Source organism: Lissotriton vulgaris, chromosome 6 (assembly GCF_964263255.1).
Source record: "Lissotriton vulgaris chromosome 6, aLisVul1.2, whole genome shotgun sequence".
NCBI classification, from domain to species: domain Eukaryota; kingdom Metazoa; phylum Chordata; class Amphibia; order Caudata; family Salamandridae; genus Lissotriton; species Lissotriton vulgaris.
This window is the reverse complement of record NC_141694.1, coordinates 1,754,369,985-1,754,386,357: the sequence shown is the minus strand read 5'-3', so window position 1 is coordinate 1,754,386,357 and position 16,373 is coordinate 1,754,369,985. Positions and strand designations below refer to the sequence as shown.

General features: G+C 44.5%; 1 protein-coding gene across 2 annotated transcripts in view; it reads right to left on the bottom strand.

Annotated features, from left to right (window-relative positions):
• The window catches only part of CDC42BPA (CDC42 binding protein kinase alpha), a 1,012,118-nt gene that overhangs the window by 313,167 nt on the left and 682,578 nt on the right, over positions 1-16,373 (bottom strand). The window lies entirely within an intron of this gene.

The window sequence follows — 16,373 nt, the reverse complement described above, 5'->3', positions numbered from 1 at the left end:
TGATATTTTCAGGCATAGGTAAACAGTTATTTTCTCAATTATCATTCCTCTGCAAATGCCCTTTTCAAACCACTCGAGCCCTGCACCACGGCAATGCGATATTCAGTGCAGCACAGGGTAGGCACCCATTTGGCTTTATAATTGTTCATAGGGCTTAATATATATTAACAGTAGTACAGCGAACTACGAGTTCAAAGTGATAAAGTGTAGTTATTTCCGACAGCAAGACGAGTCTCAGACCTGTTGGTATGGTCCCAGCTGATGATACCCATTGGCCCAAGGCAACAGCAGCCAATTGGCATATGCCAGGGTCTTTGCCCAGCAATCCTCAAGGGCATCTCACTGACCGGGTTCACTATCATAACTTGTGTCTTTGTAAAGCACACTTTACCTCTTAGGATAACCTGGGCCTGGATAATAGATGCTTATAATTACTAAAATCGATGATACCCATGTAATTGTTCCGAAAAGGATGAGAAGCTGAGTGAACCTGCTGGAATTTGAACCCGTGACCTTGGGGTCAATATCAGATGCCTGCAATGGATGCCTTAGTCCACTAAACCACTACACCTGGCCATTGTCAAGGGCATTTCTTTTTGGGCAAGTTATCGGCAGGGACAGAATCATTGCCTCTCAAGAAAACTAGAAACCGCATGTGCCACACATACACTACAACAAGGAACATCCACACTTAGACCAGGCAAAGGCCGTTCCCACGTGTACAACACCAACAATCTCATCCATTTATCGCTCATGAACACAAACACACCACTCAAAGTTACAAAGTTACTCTTTAAGTAGTCAATGCTGTTGCCCTCCGCAACAACAATGATCTCTGCCTCGTGAAGCTGTTCAACCTCTGTGTCCTTTGATATAGTCGACCACCAAACTTCCATTCACACCCAAAAAACATCATGGGGTTCTCCATAACCTCCGACCTCACCAATCACTATCAGCTCGTACAAACAAGAACCACAAACGTTTGAAACTACCCCCTCCTGCTGTAATACCCACCCCCAGCATCTTCAATATCTGCATGAAATCCCTCAGATTCATACTCATCATGAACACTAGGATCCACCAATAACACTCAAGTATACCTCAAAATCTCCTCTACTGAGGACTCAAAACCTGCTTGGGGTTAACTGAGACTTGAATATCAACTACCTACATAAAGCTCAATCGAGCAAGACTCAAGTCCTCTTGTTTTCAAACAGCTTCAAAGAACCTAAGATCTCAGCCTGACTTGCCATCATGAACCTAGACGGCGCCTCCTCCCCCCCCCCCCCGCCCCCCACCCCCCGGTCGACGAAAACCTAAAATCAGTTTGATTTACTGTCGATACACACCACACATAAAATAACACATCACTAGGAAAATAATCAGCAGGGTACCAGCTCTACAGTTTAGAAGGAAGGTAAAGAGACATTTCTTCAAGGAGCACTTGGGCTCTCACACATTGTTAATCACTGCATTGACTCCTAGCCTTGTCCGAGCTGTACATATATACTGTACAGCTTCAAATGCCAACTTTCACTAAGTGCCAAGTCATCTTGCACACCACTTTAGCCTCAAGGAACACATTGCCAAAAAAAACCAGAAAACAACGAAGATGCCTGTTACCAGCTCCTTCTTCTAAAGAAAGTCAAGTTCTTTCCTTTAAAAAGTGACTTCCAAACTGATGTTCAAGCTTTTTAATTCTCACGTATGTATAGTGGTATTGCCCTAATCCATGACCTTCAAACTCTAGAGTGTCAGCCCTTAAGGGCATCCTTCATACAGCACGTCTCATTTGGGGAACGAAAAAATATGTGCACACCGCCCATCCCGTGGAACTCCACTCACAGGCCAGCACTATCTTCAAAACCAGTTGAATCCTTCTCATTATAAACAGCACCCGCAGTTATCTCGCAGACAAGTTCACCATCCCTGGTGGTTCTTGACACATCCTCGGTCAGGACACTATCAGCAGGACTTTTGTACCTATGCACCCAGGTTCTGGAACAACATTTCTGTATCCATCAGGAGTGCCCAGTGCTGCTCCACTGTAGGTAAGAGTTGAAGCTGTACCTCTTTCAAACACTACATCACAAGGCATTATCGTCCACAACCCAGCTTGTTTTCATATTGCTTGTTAAAGAAAGCGTACATATGAGAACATTTCTGGTGAGCAACATTTCCTTCTCTCCACTTGGCTGTAACCTCTGTAATAGGTTCTAAATAGGGGAAGAAAGATCATTATTAATATCAACCCCGCCCAATTTTGGGAAGGCCCCCTGAACAGCTAGAAACTACACTTTCAATATTAAAACTTTATTTTATAGCACAGTTGGGTCAACTGCAGCTATATGGTAGCACCACTGTACTCAAATAAGTGTGTGCATCTGCAGAGCATTAGCTCTCACCTCATCTGAAAGGACAGGGTACCTAGCATGCAGTGCAGCTGCTTGGCTTCAGTTTCAATATACATACATGTATGTAGAGAAACTCTTGAGCATTGGAGACTGGGATCAGTACATTTTAATTTGGCAATAAAACACATGCTTCAAAACCGGTATTACAGATGTAATTTATTCTTCTCCAGCATCGAATCCATCTCATAATCAAGATTACATAGGGAAGACTGCTCCCCTCTTTTTGTCAGCTCTCACATCTGAATAGAGCATAGTACTTAAAAAATGGTATAATTAAATCCACGTAGCAGGTCTTCAGATGGTTGCTAATGGAATGCTGCCAAACAATTCAATATATTTCCTCCAGTCGATTGAGGGTGGGGGAGCGATGTGTGTGTCTGTATGTCTGTGTCTGTCTGTCTCTCTCTTTCTTTCTGGCCATTTAGTCTTGTGCTCAGATGTGTGCAACTTGTTTTTTTCGAAGAAGTCTTTTTGAGCCCCGAAGTGTGGTGACTCCTCCTATTGTAAGCAAATTGCATGGGCATCGGCTCCATAGTCAGTTTTTCCTCCCCCTGGAGAGCAAAGATGTAGATGGATCCTAAAGATGATCATGTGAAGTAAAGAATTAAGATAAGAGCAACAAAGCCCAGTTGGCTAGGAAGGAGGGTGGGTGCATGTGAATCTACATGCCACGAACAGATGCTTAGAGGATAAGTAATATTTTCTGTTCATGACATGTGAAGCTGTAGACACACATGCGGTGCATGGATTGTAAAGCAGTCCTCCCCAACACCAGTAGCTTATCCTGAGGATGTTGCAGATGGGTGACACAGTGTGCATAAGAGACAGCCAGGCAAACTCTAGCTTGGTGTCTAGCCAGGACACCCACACAGTAATGTTTAGTAAAAGTGTGAGGGGTGGACAAAGTAGCTGCTTTACAGATGTCAGCTAGTTGTATTTTCCCAAAGAAAGCCATAGAAGTCCCTTTCTTGTGAGTGGAATGGGGTAGTTTCATCATAATGAGTTTGAATACATTTGATGAGCCAAAGAGCAATCCCTGCTTTGGAAATGGCACACCCCTTGTGCAGTTTGGAGTAGAACATAAAGAGAAGTTGCGTGTTATTAAATGCTTTTTTCTATCCACATAATATATGAACACATTTTCTGACATCCAGGGTATGCAAGCGACTATGGCTACAAACTCTGCATGGGAAAGGAAAACTGGCAATAATCGTGTGAGATGAAAACTGGAAACCACCTTGGGGAGAAATAGGAGGTGTTTCTGAGGACCATCCTATCTGAATGAACCTGGACGAAAGGCTCCTCCTGAGACAAGCAAAGGCTACAAGGAAGGCTACCTTCCATGAAAACTGAAGCAGGCAATAGTAAAGGGGATATTATAACAACAAATGATACCTGGGGGTCAAAGAAATGATAGTAAGTCAGACAGAATGGATCACAAGACCAAAATTACGCAATAACACCAGTGAGAGTTTCATGCAAACTAGTGACTATAGGCCTAGTCAAGGCTCAAGAGTAAATGGAGAAAATAGTTCCCATCAGAAGCCACACTGTACCGCCCTCTTTCTCATCATTTGGGTTCTCCTTACCCAGGAGACAAAACGGCCGGTCAGATGTTACCGTGACCGCTGAAAGTGGCAAGAAGGTTTGTATGTACAAGAAATAATAGTGGCTACTGAAAAAAGCAGTGTATAGTGATTAAGGTGAAAAGTGAGGGGTAATGATAAAATTAGGTGAATTGGGTAGAGAAACAGAATTTATTAGTATCTCCCAATCCCTAAGATTAAAACGCAGGTGCAGGTGCGGGTTTGAAATAATAACCGCACTAAGTGGTCAACATGTTTCTGCATTACAATGAACAGAGTTTCAAATGCATTCTTCAGGACCTAGTTGGAGTAACACTACTGCTTTATGTATATAAAATGAAAAAATATCACCTGAAAGTCCCAGGTGTACTCAACCGTATTCTGTTAATGCATAATATCCAGTGACATCGGATCCAAACAGAAAGACATACAAACAAAGACACAAGAGAACATGAGTGATTCATATTCAAATAATTACCATAGTGTGATCAAAGTACATTCACACATGATGGGACATGGGTTCCCAAACACACACTCACCCAAATATGAAGGTTGAGAGGCTTCACCCCACCTGGCTGCAGCGCAGGTATAAGGAGCACCGCTCTAAAGACAATGAGTAATTTTTAGAGGTTTTCCAACACGAGAAAAATTAAGGAAAAAGGAGTTTACATGGAGGCTAGAAGTAAATAAATAACCCACTGAATGCTGCGTGAATATCGTTGAGGGTGACCCGCCAGTATTGTGCCACAGCAAGCAGAGTCATGGTTAAAATTTAAGTAATACCTCAAAAGCGAATCGCGTCAGGCAGTGGTAGCAAAAGGTTTACAGACTCAGCGGTAAACTAGAGAGCGAGTACGCTCTATTTTGCCCATAGGTGACAGTAGGCTTAGCGTCAGAGCATTGGCTAGAAATTAAATAATGCCTCGTAAGCGCATCGCGTCAGGCAGTGATTGTCAAGCAATTGAGGTTAAGCGATAGAACAGCGTGCTAGTACATCTCAGGGCCAGCGCTGTTACTCGCATCAGTGACAACAGGCGTGCAGCGCGCCAGGAAACGAGCGCTGAGCGGCCCGCTTACTTCTCCGTCGGTGTCTCCTGGCAGTCGTCTGTACTGTCTGGGGAGGCACCGGCGATTGTCAGCGGGAGATGTATATAGAATCGGGCTACGAACAAGGAGCATCACGTGATCAGAGGCGGTCACGTGATGCACAGAAAGCTGGGAAATGTAGTTCTCAGCGGTTCGTTCAATGTTATCAGCCTTTAGGTGGTCTATTACACTCAAGAATGGCAGTATTAGTGTATGTATGTTAGTAAACATTGATACTACCTTGAAAACAACCCTGTGATAAATTTACCAGCAAGCGTATTCTAATAAAAATGACCGTATGGGGGCTTCTATGAGTATAGGTCTCAATGGATAAGAACATATGGAAAATGCCTAAACTTATCAGTGCCTAGCATAAGTATAAATGCAACTGGAGGGATGCAGTGTAAGCATGTCATAACAACAATCAGAGGGACATCCAGGGTATTGGCTCATTGAGGCCCCTCTTTATCGCTGTTCAGGCGGTAAGGAATATGCTACTTACCAGTATGCATCTGTTCTTGGCATAGAGGGCTGCAGAGTGGTACATTATGAATAGATCGCCATCTGGTGTTGGGCTCGGATGATTGCACTTTGTTTTTCTCTTGGAGAGTCTTTTGTATCTTGGTGACTCTTCCCTTAGTTGGTAGTGCGCATGGGCATCGGCTCCATCCTTAGATTGTTTTGCCATAGTAGGGTTAGATGGAGTAGTGTAGTAGAATACAGATAAGAATGCCCATGTAAGTGTATCTAAATAAGAATAATGTTGGAACAGACACAGGTTTCAGGGGAGGCTGGGAGGGCATGTACCACTCTGCAGCCCTCTATGCCAAGAACAGATGCATACTGGTAAGTAGCATATTCCGTTCGAGGCATATGGGCTGCATATGGTACATTATGAATAGACTATACAGCAGTTCTCTCCCTAGCGGTGGTCGCCAGTGTCTGTTGCAACTGTCTGAAATAAAGTTTTTAATACTGCTTGTCCCACTCTAGCTTGTTGTGTTGTGTGCACATCTACACAATAGTGTTTTGTGAAGGTGTGTGGTGTAACCCAGGTAGCTGCTTTGCATATGTCATCTAGTGGGATGTTTCCCAAAAATGCCATAGATGCTCCTAGTTTACGTGTAGAGTGAGCTTTAGGAGGAACAGTTAATGTTCTCTTTGCTTTTAAGTAGCATATTTGAATGCATTTTACAATCCATCTGGCAATGCCCGCCTTAGAGATGGGATTGCCTTTGTGTGTTGGAGAAAACGCAACAAATAGCTGTTTTGTATTTCTGAAAGTTTGTGTTCTTTCTATATAGTACAATATGGCCCTTCTAACATCTAATGTATGTAGGGCTCTTTCTGCTACGGTTTGTGGTTTTGGAAAGAAAACCGGTAATTCCACTGACTGATTGATGTGGAATGCTGAAATTACTTTTGGTAAGAATTTTGGGTTTGTTCTAAGAACCACCTTATTTTGGTGTAACTGCATAAATGGTTCTTGAATTGTAAAAGCCTGCAGTTCACTTACTCTTCTAAGTGACGTGATAGCTATGAGGAAGGCCACCTTCCATGTGAGGAATTGTATTTCACACCTATGCATAGGTTCAAGGGGTGGCCCCATTAGTCTGGTAAGTACTATGTTGAGATTCCAGACTGGGGAAGGTGGTCTTCTTGGTGGAATGACTCTTTTGAGTCCTTCCATGAAAGCTTTAATTGCTGGTACTTTAAACAGGGAAAGATGTTGCCTGTTTTGTAGGTACGCCGCTATAGCTGCGAGATGAACTCTTATAGAGGTATATGCTAAGTTACATCGCTGTAAGTGTAGTAAATAGCAAATGATTTGTTTAGTGGATGCGTCCAGAGGGTTGATTTGCTTACTGTTACAGTGTATAGCAAACCTTTTCCATTTTGCTGCGTAGCATGCTCTGGTGGTAGGACGTCTTGCTTGTTTAATGATTTCCATACATTCTGGTGGTAGATCTAAATATCCAAACTCTATGACCTCAGGAGCCAGATCGCTAGGTTCAGTTGTTTGGGATCTGGGTGCATTATTTCTCCATGGTTCTGTGTGAGATGCATGGGTAATAATCTTAGCTTTTGATGTGGTACTTGTGAGAGTTGTAGCAGTGTGGTGAACCACGGCTGTCTTGCCCACGTGGGTGCCACTAGTATCATTGTCATTGAGTGTTGCTGCAGCTTCCGAACCAGTAACGGAATTAGTGGTAGAGGAGGGAACGCGTAAGCAAATTTGTTGGACCAATTTATCCATAGTGCGTTGCCCTGGGACCGTTGGTGTGGGTACCTGGATGCGAAGTTTTTGCATTTTGCGTTCTGATGATTGGCAAACAGATCTATCTCTGGTTGCCCCCATTTTTGGAAGAATGGCTGCAGTATTTGGTCGTGCAGCTCCCATTCGTGTACTTGCTCTGACTGTCTGCTTAGGATGTCTGCTATCTGATTTTGAACTCCTGGTAGGTGTTCTGCTAACAGATAGATCTTTTGAGGAATGGCCCATCTCCAAATGTCCTGTGCTAGTTTGGATAGTTGGAGAGAGTGTGTCCCCCCCTGTTTTTGAATATAATACATTGCAGTCATGTTGTCTGTTCTGATCAGGACTGCCTTGCCTGTTATTTGCATTTGGAAAGCTTTTAGTGCTAGAAACACTGCTAATAGTTCCAGGTAGTTGATGTGCAGTTTCTTTTGCTGCACACTCCACTTCCCCTGCACTGTGTATTTGTCCATATGCGCTCCCCATCCTGAGAGCGATGCGTCCGCTGTTATTATTACTTGTGGAATTGGCTCTAGGAACGACCGTCCCTTGGAAATGTTTTCTGTGTTCCACCACTTCAGAGAGCGGTACGTCCGGTCGTTTACCAACACCAGATCTGTAATCTGACCTTGAGCCTGATTCCACTGTGTCGCTAGACACTCCTGTAGTGGACGCATTTGAAGTCTGGCATGTGGTATTAGCAGTATGCATGAGGACATCATGCTTAATAGTTGCATAAACACTCGTGCTGGTAGTGAGTGTTGTGGTTGAAATCTTGTATTAACCCGACCATTGTTTGTATCCTGACTGGGTTGGGGTATGCTATTGCTTTTTCTGTGTCTACTGTAGCCCCCAGGTATTGCTGAATCTGGTTTGGTTGCAGGTGCGATTTTTTGTAGTTCACCGTGAACCCTAGGTGGTGCAGCAATTGAATTGTCTTCTGTGTGTTGTGAAGACATTCTTCTTTTGACTTGGCCTTTATTAGCCAATCGTCCAAGTATGGGAAGACATGTATTTGTTGTCTTCTTAGGTGTGCTGCCACCACAGCTAGACATTTTGTGAAAACTCTTGGTGCTGTTGTGACACCGAACGGAAGGACTTTGAACTGATAGTGTTGTCCTTCTAACACAAATATTAGGTATTTTCTGTGGGCTTTGTGAATTGGGATATGAAAGTAAGCGTCTTTTAGATCCAGTGTAGAAAGGAAGTCCCCTTTCTTCAGTAAAGGGAGTACTTGTTGGAGCGTGACCATGTGGAAATGCTCCGAATTTATGTAAGCATTGAGAGGTCTGAGGTCTAATATTGGTCTTAGGGACCCGTCCTTTTTGGGGATCAGGAAGTATAGAGAGTATACTCCTGTTCCTTGTTGATCTTTTGGGACCTTCTCTATTGCATGCTTTTGTAGAAGTGCTATAACTTCTTCTCTTAACAATGTCAGATGATCTTGACTCATTGGACGCTGTTTGGGGGGGATGTTTGGTGGGGTAGCTGTGAGTTCTAGGCAATAACCATGTTGGATAATTTGTCTCACCCACTTGTCTGATGTGATGTCTTCCCAGACAGGTAGGAACTGTGATAGACGTCCCCCGACCGGTGTTATGTGGTCTGGGGGGAGTTCTATGAAGTCACTGTTTTGGTGTTGAGGCGTTGCGGTTGTTATTATTTCCGCGGCCTCTACCCTTGTTGTTGTTACCCCTGTAACTGCCTCTTGAATTACCTCTGGTTGATGTTGGTGTGAAAGAGGTGGATTGCTGATTTGTTCCTGTATTCTTTGAGCCCCCTCTATAGGTGGATCTACGAAAGGAACCTCTGTGTGTTGGCTGTTGCAATGCTCCCATTGACTTAGCCGTTTCTGTATCTTTCTTCATTTTTTCTAAGGTCTCGTCTGTGCTTGAACCAAACAGTGTCTTTTGATGAAATGGTTTGTTCAGTAGGGCCGTTTGTACTTCTTGTTTGAATCCTGAGATTCTAAGCCATGCATGTCTTCTTAGCATGACACTGGTGTTAATAGATCTTGCTGCAGTGTCTGCTGCGTCTAGTGCGCATTTAATGGAGGTATTAGTTATAATTTTACCTTCCTGTATTAATTGATCTGCCTTTTTCTGATGTTCTTTGGGGAGATGTGTGATAAGTTTCTCTAACTCATCATAATGTGCCCTGTCATAACGTGCGAGTAGTGCTTGTGTATTGGCTATACGCCAGCTATTAGCTGCCTGTGATGCTACTCTTTTGCCTGATGCATCTATTAACTTTGACTCTTTATCTGGTGGAGGAGCCTCTCCTGTAGATAATGAGTTTGCTCTTTTACGAGCGTTTGAGACCACCAGCGAGTCTAGAGGTACATGTCCTTTAATAAATATTGGGTCCTTTGGAGCCGCTTTATATTTTTTATCAATTCTTGGGTTTAACACCCTGGCTCTCACTGGGTTTTCGAATATCTCCTCTGTGTGACTAAGAAGACCCTTCAACATAGGAAGAGTACCTGATGTTCTCTGTGCATTAGGTAGAGTCTCTAACAAGAAATCCTCTATTTGAGGTTCTGTATGCATATCTAGTTTGTGATATTTTGCTGCCCTATTAATGAGCTGCACAAAACCTGTGTTATCATCAGGTGGTGAAGGCTTTGAGGGATATAGCTCTGGGTCGTTGTCCTCATCTGACCCTACATCATAGTTTTCCCATGGGTCCTCCTCATCTGGGATAGTTTCGTCATCCCCTTGAGGTTCTCCCTCCCCTAGATCACTGTCTACATCTGACTGAGGTGTAGCTGGTCTTGGTGTGGAAGGTGTAGGAATATTTGTCCTATTGTGAGGAATAGGAGAAGAGGGTGTGACTTTAGGTCGAGGAGAAGCAGGAGGAGTTATATTTGTCCCCATTGTTCTCTTTTTTGAAGGAAGAGGTTTATCTTCTGACTGTTCACTCTTTCTCTTCTTCGTGACCACTTTCCCAGTTTGCGGATCAATAAACAAGATCTTTTGTTTGGGATCTGTCTGTTGCTCCTGAATCGGTACCGAAGGTCCTGGTTCCGAGAGGTGCTTTTGTTTTCGATCGTCAGATCTTGTTGTTTTCGACACCGAATGTCTGCTCGATTCCGACTTTCTGGGTATCGAGTGTATCTTGGACGATAAATCATATTTATGCTTCGACATGGAATGTTTTGATACCGAGCTTTCCCTTGTATGTAGCCTCGGTGCCGAAGTCGATGTCGCCATTTTCTCGGATCCGACATGGTGGGGGTCCGAGTGTTTCGGTTTCAGTTTCAGTTTCGTTGCCGGGCCCGAGGGCGGGGCGTCGGAAACTTTTTTCTGCGGTTTGACCGGGCCCGAGGGCGGGGTCGTTACCGCACGGGGTCGGTTTTTCGGTAAGGGGACGTCGTCACTCACGGTTTGTTGCTCGATGAGTTCTTCAACCTCCGACTGGTCCCCTTCCGACCCCGACTGGTCCTCTTCTTCCTCGATTTGCTCGTCTCCGAACAGCTCCGGGATCGCCTCCGCCTGCATTCTGGAAACCTCGTGTCTTCGAGCTCGACGATTTCTAATCGTTAGCTTGGAGGAGAATGCTGCACAGGCTTCGCAGTCCCTGGATTCGTGTTCAGGCGATAGACAGAGGTTGCACACCTCGTGTAGGTCCTTGTGTGGGAACTTAGCACCACACGTTGGACATTTTTTGAATGGAGTCCTTTCCATGGACTCCGGGCTTGACTGCGTCGAGAAAGGCCTCCTGTTCTTCGACGTAGATCCAAGTTTTTCTCTTCGATTTTGAATTTGCAACGCGTCGGAATGGAAATGAAACGCGTTGGATGACAATACCGTCGAATTGGAAAGGAAATACGCGCCGATAAATCACTTTCTTCTGAAGTTGATCTGGAGCGTCTCGATCCTCATCCGAACCCGATGGCGGAAAAAACCAATCTAAGGATGGAGCCGATGCCCATGCGCACTACCAACTAAGGGAGGAGTCACCAAGATACAAAAGACTCTCCAAGAGAAAAACAAAGTGCAATCATCCGAGCCCAACACCAGATGGCGATCTATTCATAATGTACCATCTGCAGCCCATATGCCTCGAACACCCATTTCTGTTCAATTTTGAACAGAAACCGACTGATGTCAGGACACGAATCAGGAATATGGGGTTGTTCCAAGACTGTCCAGCTGAAGTCTTCAGGGCCATGTCCCTTCTCCAAAAAGTGTGCAGTGAGGCGGGTAGCCTGTTTTCGACACCGCACTGTACTCTTATGCTCTTGTATCCGTGTTCGGATCTTCCTGGTCGTCATCCCAACATATCGCAGTGGGCACGGACACGTTATCAAGTAGATAAGATTACTGCTGTTGCAGTTAGTGAATTTCTTTTGGGTCCATGGGCGGTTGGTGCCTATGTCGACCATGTTGGATTTACAAGTTTGGGGGCAGACAGTACATGCTCCGCAAGGATGATGGCTGACGACAGGAGGTAAATCCCACAGAGTGCCCACTTGTCTTGACTCCTTGTTGCGCGGGCGGGTGTGGACTATTTGGTCTTTCAAGTTGGGTCCTCTTTTGAAGGCGAAGATAGGTGGAGCAATGTCATCACCTCCGGTTTTTAAGATCGACCAGTGCTTTTTTATGATCTTCTGTACTTGGTTCGACCGGCTGTTGAAAGTATTGACTAATGCAATACGGTTGGTCTCTTCTTTGGGAGGGAGTATTTCTAATAGCGACTCTCTGTTATTGTTAGACGCCCTCTTTTTGGACTGACGGATAATTCTCTTCGGGTAGTCCTTTTCTTTCAATTGAACCTCCAGATTTTTTGAGTGGATCTCAAAAGATTCTTTGTTGGAACAGTTTCTTTGAATCCTGAGGAACTGGCCGAAGGGCAGGTTGTCCCTCAGGGCTCGTGGATGGCAGCTGTCATATCGCAATAATGCGTTTTTAGCCATTGCTTCCGATACAGCTCAGATTCGATACCAGTTGGAGTCGCATGTAGCTTCAAGTCAAGGAAAGCCAAGGATGTCCTGCTGAATTCAATGGTGAATTTAAGGTAGATGATCTTACTATTCAGCCATCCATGAAATGACACTAGGTCTTCTTCCGTGCCTCGCCACACCACCAGGATGTCGTCAATATAACGCTTCCATACATACAACGATGTTAAGTATGGGTTGGCGGGCGTTAGAACCTCCTGCTGTTCGAAATGATGGACGTAAAGGTTCGCCAGACTAGGCGCGAAAACACTGCCCATACTGGTCCCGGACGTTTGTAAGTAGATGGTATCTTCGAAACGGAAGTAGTTCTCTTTCATGGCGATTTCCGCTAGGTGCATAATAAAGTGTGTTGGAGTGATGGACTGATGGTTGTTCTGTTCCAACAGGGCACCTACCACTTCAAGGGTTTCGGTCTGAGGGATTGACGTATATAACGACTCCACATCACACGAGACTAAAATATCAGTCTCAGTATTAAACTGTACTGTTGGAAGGAGTCTAAGAACATCCTTTGTGTCTTGCAGGAACGTAGGCATTGCCTTGACCATGGGATTCAAGAAGTGATCGACAAAGGTCGAAAGAGGTTCCAAAACAGAACCAATCCCTGAGATAATGGGCCTGCCAGGTGGCGGCCTCAGTGGTTTGTGCACTTTTGGAAGGCAATAGAAGTACGGGATCACGGGGTATTTGGTGACTAGGTATTGTCCTTCCTGTGGTGTTATCCAACCCTCAGTTGTTGCTTCCTCCACCAAATGGCTTATTTTGCATTGCAATTTCTCTGTGGGGTCTTCTCTCAGTGGCAGGTAAGATTTCCGGTCACTCAACTGCCGGAGGCATTCTTCTCTATATGTCACAGTGTCCAAGATGACAGTTGCACCGCCTTTATCGGCAGGCTTAATAGTGATCCTGTCATTAGATGACAATGACCGCAGGGCCAACTGTTCGTCTCTTGAGAGATTCATGAAAGGTTTAATCTCTGTTTTGTAGAGACGTGTAATGTCATTTTCCACGGCTGTTTCAAAAGCCAAAACCTTAGGAGGTAACACAGCACTTGGTGGATTGAACGTAGATGGCTTCTTCAGTCCGGTATTTTTGTCTTCAATGATGGTGACCATGTTTACTGGTTTAGAAAAAAAATAGTGCAATCTTATTTTTCTGAAGAGCTTGGCTAGTTCGATTTGGGCAGTGAAAGGATCCCCTTTCTGGGTTGCCACAAAACCCAAGCCTTTATTCAAAAGGCGCTCTTCATTGGGAGAGAGTACATATGAGCTCAGGTTCATCACGAGGCTGTCTGGTTGCTCGTTCCTGCGGTGTCTTGTGGGACTTTCTTCCCGCTGCACAGGTCCATTCTCGATTGCTGTGGAGTGTTCGTATTCCAGTGGACCTGTTGTGTTGTTGTTCCTTGTCTCCTCCTGCCCCTGCCTCGTCTCGGGCCAAACCCTAAAAAAGGAAAGGAACCAGGGCCTTGCTTGATGTGGGGAGGACAGAAGGGGGGACCCATTTGGGGAGGACAATTTGGTCCAAACATCCAAGGGTTAGCCGGCCACCACGGTTGGAAATTATTAAAATTCTGTGGTTGATTTCCATTCCTCCAGTTTCTTCTATTTCCTCGGCCTCTGGAAGTTTGATCAGCAGATCCCGTTTGTGAGGTATCTGAATCACTGGAAGCCCCATCTGAGCTTGATGTGCCATACATCGAGCCACCCTTTTTGCCCCCTCGATTGAATGTTGGTGCCGTGTATGTGTCACTCGTGTATGGATATACTCTCTCCATGGAGAATTTCGCTAAGTCTTTCTTAAATTTTTCTAATTTAGTGAACATAATAGAGTCTTTGAAGTCTTTATTGTTCTTGTCACTGTCTTCTTGTCCCTTTTTAAACATTCCACTTTTGAGAGTGGTTTTTATCTGGCCCTCAAGTACCTGAATTTCAATTAGTATTTTGTCCGCAACCCTTTTCGCGGTTTTAATGATAAGGACTAGCCAGTCCCTTGTACATCTCCAGGCTATCATTGACCAGTCCTTAAGGAAATCCTTATCATCCAGAAATAGACGTGGTGCATTATTAACAATGAGGCCTGAAGGAGCACAGTTATCTCAAAGATATTGTGCCATTATTGTGCTATTAGAATACGCTTGCTGGTAAATTTATCACAGGGTTGTTTTCAAGGTAGTATCAATGTTTACTAACATACATACACTAATACTGCCATTCTTGAGTGTAATAGACCACCTAAAGGCTGATAACATTGAACGAACCGCTGAGAACTACATTTCCCAGCTTTCTGTGCATCACGTGACCGCCTCTGATCACGTGATGCTCCTTGTTCGTAGCCCGATTCTATATACATCTCCCGCTGACAATCGCCGGTGCCTCCCCAGACAGTACAGACGACTGCCAGGAGACACCGACGGAGAAGTAAGCGGGCCGCTCAGCGCTCGTTTCCTGGCGCGCTGCACGCCTGTTGTCACTGATGCGAGTAACAGCGCTGGCCCTGAGATGTACTCGCACGCTGTTCTATCGCTTAACCTCAATTGCTTGACAATCACTGCCTGACGCGATGCGCTTACGAGGCATTATTTAATTTCTAGCTAATGCTCTGACGGCAAACCTACTGTCACCTATGGGCGAAATAGAGCGTACTCGCTCTCTAGTTTACCGCTGAGTCTGCCTGACGCGATGCGCTTACGAGGCATTATTTAATTTCTAGCCAATGCTCTGACGGTAAGCCTACTGTCACCTATGGGCAAAATAGAGCGTACTCGCTCTCTAGTTTACCGCTGAGTCTGTAAACCTTTTGCTACCACTGCCTGACGCGATTCGCTTTTGAGGTATTACTTAAATTTTAACCATGACTCTGCTTGCTGTGGCACAATACTGGCGGGTCACCCTCAACGATATTCACGCAGCATTCAGTGGGTTATTTATTTACTTCTAGCCTCCATGTAAACTCCTTTTTCCTTAATTTTTCTCGTGTTGGAAAACCTCTAAAAATTACTCATTGTCTTTAGAGCGGTGCTCCTTATACCTGCGCTGCAGCCAGGTGGGGTGAAGCCTCTCAACCTTCATATTTGGGTGAGTGTGTGTTTGGGAACCCATGTCCCATCATGTGTGAATGTACTTTGATCACACTATGGTAATTATTTGAATATGAATCACTCATGTTCTCTTGTGTCTTTGTTTGTATGTCTTTCTGTTTGGATCCGATGTCACTGGATATTATGCATTAACAGAATACGGTTGAGTACACCTGGGACTTTCAGGTGATATTTTTTCATTTTATATACATAAAGCAGTAGTGTTACTCCAACTAGGTCCTGAAGAATGCATTTGAAACTCTGTTCATTGTAATGCAGAAACATGTTGACCACTTAGTGCGGTTATTATTTCAAACCCGCACCTGCACCTGCGTTTTAATCTTAGGGATTGGGAGATACTAATAAATTCTGTTTCTCTACCCAATTCACATAATTTAATCATTACCCCTCACTTTTCACCTTAATCACTATACACTGCTTTTTTCAGTAGCCACTATTATTTCTTGTACATACAAACCTTCTTGCCACTTTCAGCGGTCACGGTAACATCTGACCGGCCGTTTTGTCTCCTGGGTAAGGAGAACCCAAATGATGAGAAAGAGGGCGGTACAGTGTGGCTTCTGATGGGAACTATTTTCTCCATTTACTCTTGAGCCTTGACTAGGCCTATAGTCACTAGTTTGCATGAAACTCTCACTGGTGTTATTGCGTAATTTTGGTCTTGTGATCCATTCTGTCTGACTTACTATCATTTCTTTGACCCCCAGGTATCATTTGTTGTTATAATATTGTATTTGGGGCATGTACCTGGTCGGTCGGTAAACCTGCCCTTAGACCCTACTTTCAATTGTGTGTTCGTGTGAATAGTAAAGGGGAATCAAAAGGAGGGCTCATACTGTTGAGATTCCACACCGGAGCAGGATGCGTCCAGGGCTGGATAACCCACATAAGGACTTCCATGTAGGCCTTAATGGATAGTACTCAGAGGAGCGAGGTGTGATGCCTATTCTGTAGACAAACAGCCACAGCA